The sequence below is a fragment of the Ovis aries genome, chromosome 15 (assembly GCF_016772045.2).
Source record: "Ovis aries strain OAR_USU_Benz2616 breed Rambouillet chromosome 15, ARS-UI_Ramb_v3.0, whole genome shotgun sequence".
Lineage (NCBI taxonomy): Eukaryota > Metazoa > Chordata > Mammalia > Artiodactyla > Bovidae > Ovis > Ovis aries.
The window spans coordinates 62,283,754-62,290,709 of record NC_056068.1 but is presented as its reverse complement, the minus strand read 5'-3'; the positions used below and the strand labels follow the sequence as shown (position 1 = coordinate 62,290,709).

Below are 6,956 nucleotides of genomic sequence, written 5' to 3'. Positions count from 1 at the left end.
ACTCCAGTATTCTTGTCTGGAGAACTCTATAGACAGAGGAGCCTATCAGGCTACCGTCCACAAAGATTCGGACACAGCTGAGTGATTAACACTTTGACTTTCATAAATGGAGTATAACCTTTAAAAATTGTGAATCACTGTTATACACCTGTAACATATAATATCATAGGTCAACTATAGTTTAAAATATTTTTTGAAAAGTAAAATTAGTCTCTGCCTACATGGAGCTTATGTTTCAGGATACAGACAATAGACAAATATACCATGTTAGCTGGTGATTGTGTTACAGAGTATAAAGCAAGAGGTGGGTGGCAGAATTTCCAGCAGTCCAATGCTTAGGACTCTGCTTTCACTGCTGTGCCCCTGATGGGGGGACTAAGATCCCACAAGCTAGCCCTGCAGGTCCACCAACAAAACAAAGAAACTCAAGACCTTGTGTAGGGAAGCCAATAGTGCAGCCTATTACAAACTTTCATTTCAGGGGCACTGTTTACATTAAAAAAAAAAAAAAAAAAGCAAGGGAAAGGGGTAGTAGGCTGCATGTATGGGTTTTACTGTTTTATTTAGGGTAGTCAAGCAAGGTCTCCCTAAAATGTTGACATTTGGGCAAAGACCTGAAGGAAGTGAGAGAGTTAAAAGAGAGTTCCAGATAGGCCTTTACCTGTAAATATGGTTAAAAATTTGAGGACGGGAACCATTTCTTTCAGATTTTGATAACAGAGCAAAAACTATAGATAGGAGGCCTAAAATATATTGTATTCTATATTAGTTAGGTGCTGGAATAGGTGTTGTGATTACCTCTTTATTATTTCACTTAAAAACATTTAATTTTTTGCATGGATAATACTTTCACCTGATTCAAACATAAAAAGTATATAAATATCAGTGAGGGCTCCCTCTTCCTCCTGTCCCCATTAGCAGTTCCTATTGGCTAGATGGCATCACTGACTCGATGGACGTGAATCTGAGAGAACTCCAGGAGTTGGTGATGGACAGGGAGGCCTGGCGTGCTGCGATTCATGAGGTCGCAAAGAGTCGGACAGGACTGAGTGACTGAACCGAACTGATTGCTATTAGGTTTCACTTTATCCTTTCAAAGATTTTTTTTCTCTTCTCAGGAGGTCTCAGACTGAAAACTTGAGATCATGCACCATCACGCACACGGCTGCTACTCGTCAATCTCCTTCTAAGCTGATTCTGTTGGATGCTTGTCAGTTGTGAACCCGTTCACTCTCACAAACACAAACAGGATCCCAGGACATTTTTTTTTTAACATGGATATGTAAACCAATACTTAGAGGGAACTAAGAAAAACATGGAACATCCAGAGATAAGTTTCCAGGAGCTTTATCTTAAAAACAACCAAACAAAAAAAACACAACCGTATTGCCCCAGGTGCTCAAGGTTCTCCACCCACGCTCAACTAGGGAATCCAGAGGAATAAAAACCGGAAGTACTGTAAGGCGAACCGGAAGCATGGGGGCGGCAGGGCGATACAGACCTTCGCCTGAGGTAACTGGGAGTGGTCAATAGCTTGCGGGTGACTGTTTCGAGGCAGTCCGGATTCTTTTCGTCTAAGGTCCATTTAAGAGTTTGACCTGCATCTCTGGCTGCTCAGGGTATTTGACTTGCCCCCAGGTCCCCTGATTTTTGCGTTGTGGCGTCTAGAATCTTCCACCCGCCGGACCTGGGAGGGTCCCGCACTGTTGGACCTCTCTCTCTTTGGGCTTCTCGTGGCTTTTCCTGAAAACGTTGTGGAGGCTGCAGGTTAGTACGTGAGTCTTGTGTGTGCGTTATCGGGAAGGGAAGCCGCATCCATCCTATACGCGTGCTTTAGGGTTGTTTTGTTTGTAAACATCTCGTTTGCATTTTAGAATCTGTAATCATGCTGGTCACTCTTGTGAAAAATTTAGAAGGAGTTTGATGCTCAAAGAGAGTATCATTTCAGACTATGATGAGCCTCAGTTTTCTTTGGTGGATGTTAGTTTGCAGAATATTTGAAGTATCGTGCAAAAATTCTTCTAGGGCTGTGAGCAGTTACTGAAGTGCATACATTCCTGAGGAAAATTTCTCCGGTTTTCTTTATTCTTAGGGTAATTTTATTCTGAAGTGCTTTGCACAAGCTGACTGAAATGGAGTCTCCCTGAGGAAATGGCTGACCTAATCTTGATGATGCTGAGTTGTGGGTTTAAATAACTCATGTTATTGTCTTAATCTTCCTCTTAGCTTTACGTTTGGACAGTGACGTCTCTCAAAACGTTTATGGGGACCTTTATAATTAGTTCATTTAGGGGACTTCCTTGGCAGTCCAAGTGATTAAGACTCCAGGCTTCCACTGTAGCAGGTGAGGGTTCCATCCCTGGTTGAGGAACTAAGATCCTGCATGGCACAAGCTGGGGCCAGGAAGAACAAACAAATAAACAAAACCAGTGCAATTCGTTTAGAAAGAAAGAGCTAAGATTCCCCATCTGTTCTGTAAAGCATTCGGTCTTGTATGTAGAAGTTACTTAATAAATTCATATTGAACCAAACCCATATACTTATTATTATATATTTCTTTGTTATACTCTTTTAACTCCAGAAAGATTTGTAATGATCTTTAAAATGTGAAGATTCCACTGAGGCTCTTCCCCTTAGATTAATGAAATTTTTTATTTTTGATTATTTGCTATTTTTCGTTGGTTATAGATGCCTGTGACTGTTTTTGTTTTGTACCTTGAATGGAAAACCATTGCTGAAATATTCCAACCTGAAAATCAGCAAATACTATGTGGGTGGAAATTATTCTGCAGGCCTTCACAGTTCTCTTTGCTGTTATTTCTTTAGCCAATTTGACTGTTTATGATAATCCTACCTGGTTTCAGGGTTGGTTTGGCTTAGTGAATTTTTCAAAGTTATATTTCTCTACTTGATTTATGAAGTGTGCTATATAACTTGAGAGAATATTTTAATTTTTATACTGCTTCATACCATATTATCAGGAACTAACATTAATTTTTATATCAGAGTGCCACTAGGTGGCAGCATAGTGTTTTTTAATAGTTTCTTAAGTTTTGACTGAATTTCATAACTCCTGCTATCATAGTGCTATTCTGATTGTAGTAGGTATCTGTCATGCTGAATGCCAGGCACTGGACTAAATAGGCATATTATCTCATTAATCCTAAACAACAAATCCCAAACTTCCGATATAACTAGTCCCATTATTCTTTTATCATCTGAGGAAGATGTGGGAAAGAGATTAAATAATAATGCAAGGCCTGTAAACTACAAGGCTGATAAACTACACAACCAATAGGTCGTAGAGCCAGAATTGGAATACAGGTGCTTAATTACAACTTCTTGCTAGTCAAATTAAAGTTACTGGAAGTTTGACCAAGTGGTGAAGAACCAGCAATTAAAATGAGAAATCTGTGGATATTCTGAGAGAGGTAAGAACTGAACACTGTTTTTCAGTTTTTTGTTTTGCTTTTTGTGTGGATCATTTTTAACGTCTTTATTGAATTTGTTACAATATTGCTTCTGTTTTATGTTTTGTCTTGAAGTTGTTACAATATTGCTTCTGTTTTGTTTTGGCTTTTTGGCCATGAGGGGTGTGGGATCTTAGCTCCCCAAAAGGATCAAACCCACACTCCTTGCATTGTAAGGTGAAATCTTAGCTACTTGACTGCCAGGGAAGTCCTTGAACATTGATTTTGTATAATGTGCCTCAAGATGGTTGGAGGTGCATGGTTTCCAAAAGTCAGTATTTCCTAAATTGTGTTCCAAGGAGCACTAGTCCTTGGAGATGCTTCAGGGAAAAAAAGGTTTCTGTAACCAGGAATGCTCTTGTAAATTTCAATAAAGGTTCTCAAAAATCCTGCAGTAAAGAAACCTGTTTAACCCAACTTTTCTGCAATATTCCACATTGAAAAATACATTTTATGTGCAGGTCAATATAAGCATATATTGAGTTGGCCAAAAAGTTTGAGTTTTTCTGTAAGATGTTATGGAAAAATGCAAACTCATTTTTGGCCAACCCAATACTTACACCTGAAATAAAATACTAAAATACACATGAGAAAATACTTACTTTATATTTTCTGTTTTATTTTTTCTAGTCTTATTTAAAAAATGGTAAATATCTGTTGATATTTATTCTTCTATTAGTCTTGGTAATAGTTGAATGATGAGAGGGTGAGATGGTTGGATGGCATCACCAACTTGATGGACCTGAGTTTGAGTAAGCTCCTGGAGTTGGTGATGGACAGGGAAGCCTGGTATGCTGTAATCCATGAGGTCGCAAAGAGTCAGACATGACTTGAGTGACTGAATTGAACTGAATAGTTGAATGAACACAGTGTTTCTTACAGGGAAATTATTCTTGATAATAATTCAGGCAAAGTAAGAACATAGGAAAATTTTTATTGATAGAATTCCCCAAAATACATTCTTTGGAACACATATTCCCCAGAATATTAATTAACATTATGAATAATCAAAAAAGTGTTTCCTGGTCAAGATAAACTTGGGGTATTTAGGTTAAAGTTAAACCAATTCTACCTATATTAGTGGTACTATTCATTTCTAAGATGAGTTAGTATTCAGTGTTTCCTAGATTTATTTGACCGTGGAACCTATTTTTAGAGGTTTACCTTGTGACCATTAGAATACATTTTGGGAAATGATCATGTTGATAATTAGGGCCAGAATGTTTTTGTTGTAATGTATGCATTTCAGGTGAAAATTTTTGTTGTAAATTATTCACCTAATTTTTATAACTCATTTATCCTAATTGCTGGTATTGACATGGCAGAAAATGTGTCAGAAAGCCTTTCAGCTTTTTAGTTTTCTTCTTACCCGTGGAAACTTTCTGTTAATAAGAAAAGTCTTAAAAAAAAAAAAAAAGAAAGAAAAGTCTTTATGAAGTTCTCTGGCACTGGTAAATTTCATATAAGCGAAAACTTTTATTTTCAGTTTAAATTCAGTAAGCAGTAAATTTCCACGTGAGTGAGCCACGTGAAGACATTTTGGCAATTTTTGTTTCATATTTGGAAACGTTTGGAGTTTAGTTAAAGGTTAAGTATTTAAGAAATGTGTAAAGGATTTTCCTACATTTTATTTATAAGCTGAACAAAATCAGTGCTTATGTACTTGATCCAAAGTTGTTTTAGATTAGTTGAATTTATGGTACCTGTAATAGTTTATTTCATGTTTGGTTCCATAATAATTGTTAGGGAGAGAATTTCCAGTTTTCTCTTTCACACATCTCAGACCATTCATTTTGAGTATTTAAGTATTTCTGACTTTACAGGATTTGTATATGAAATCCCTACTTTTCTTAAATCAAGATGAAATTTGGCAAAGATTTTTACTGTAAATAGAGAATATTTTACTCATAATAGTGTAAAATTTTTCTGTAAGAAGCTTCGGTGTTTTGGTAACTACACATACTTAATAGAAAATTGGAAGAAATACTTACCAGGTGTTCCGATAGTGCATTTCTCACTGGAACTTAAGAAACCTGTAAACACAAAACAGTTAATGAAAAATAACTTTTGTGGCAGCATTATCAATTGACATAATATATGAGATTATGTGAACTAGACAATAAGAACAGAGCAGTATACACAGTAAGGTACTAATCTTATGGGCAGCAAGTACAGGAGCAGTTGGTGAAAAATAGATTTGTAAGAAAGTTTTATGGAAGAAATGGAATTTGATCTGATTTTTGTTTAAATATGTTTAAACAGAAAAAGTAGAGAAAGGCCTTCTATGTTAGAGAGTTGAATGTGTGATGATGTTAATCAGTTCAAGTTCCTTAACATGACTTGAATATTCTCAAGACCTGCCTGCCTGCCCTCTCTTTTTGTAGTTAATCACACGGTCTTTTTTCTGTAAAATGTTTGAATTTCTTCTCTTCTGTCCCCTACTTTTCCTTGATTGCGCGCATGCTAAGTCGCTTCAGTTACTTATGACCTTACATCTCACTTAATGTTTCATTTTATGAAAACTGCTTATTAACAACCTCCTTTCAGTGTCCTATCTTTTTTGCCTTTTCATACTGTTCATGGGGTTCCCAAGGCAAAATACTGAAGTAGTTTGCCATTCCCTTCTCTGGTGGACCACGTTTTGTCAGAATGCTCCACCATGACCTGTCCGTCTTGAATGGCCCTACATGGCATGGTTCATGGTTTCATTGAGTTAGACAAGGCTGTGGTCCATGTGATCAGATTGGTTAGTTTTCTGTGATTGTGGTTTTCATTCTGTCTGCCCTCTGATGGAGAAGGATAAGAGGCTTATGGAAGCTTCCTGATGGGAGAGGCTGACTGAAGAACTGATGCTTTTGATCTGTGGTGTTGGAGAAGACTCTTGAGAGTCCCTTGGACTGAAAGGAGATCCAACCAGTCCATCCTAAAGGAGATCAGTCTTGAATATTCATTGGAAGGACTGATGCTGAAGCTGAAACTCCAGTACTTTGGCCACCTGATGCAAAGAACTGACTCATTTGAAAAGACCCTGAACTGGGAGAGATTGAAGGTGGAAGAAGAAGGGGGTGACAGAGGATGAGATGGCTGGATGGCATCACCGACTCAATGGGCACAAGTATGAGTAAACTCCGGGAGTTGGTGATGGATAGGGAGGCCTGGCGTGCTGCAGTCCATGGGGTCACAAAGGGCTGGACACAACTGAGTGACTCAACTGAACTGAACAACCTCCTACTTTCCAAATCAATTTGTGTCAATAAGAACTACCCTCCTATCCTTAAGCCAAGTTTGATTTCCCTTTACTCAGGTCTGTCTCATGAACTGTTTCTTGAATTCCCAATAGACTAAAATCTCTTCTCTGAAGGTTAATTAAATCAGAGTTTTACAGCTAGAAGTAGCACTAGATATCATCTGCTTCAATTTGCTATTGTACTTATAACTATTTGGGTAATGAGGCGGGATATTTACAAATTAACAGTCAAATTATAA

The 6,956-nt window shown here is 37.6% G+C and overlaps 1 protein-coding gene across 6 annotated transcripts in view; it reads left to right on the top strand.

The window, feature by feature from the left end:
* Positions 1-1,470: 1,470 nt before the first annotated feature.
* Positions 1,471-6,956, top strand: part of CCDC73 (coiled-coil domain containing 73) — a 151,851-nt gene continuing 146,365 nt past the window's right edge. For 5 of the 6 annotated variants that reach the window (XM_027979601.2, XM_060399506.1, XM_027979599.2 and 2 more), the window contains exon 1: positions 1,471-1,767. The gene's annotated coding sequence lies outside the window, so the exon portion shown is untranslated. Of the gene's footprint in view, positions 1,768-3,094; positions 3,432-6,956 lie in introns of those variants that run through there. The other variant, XM_060399507.1, reaches the window with a different exon arrangement.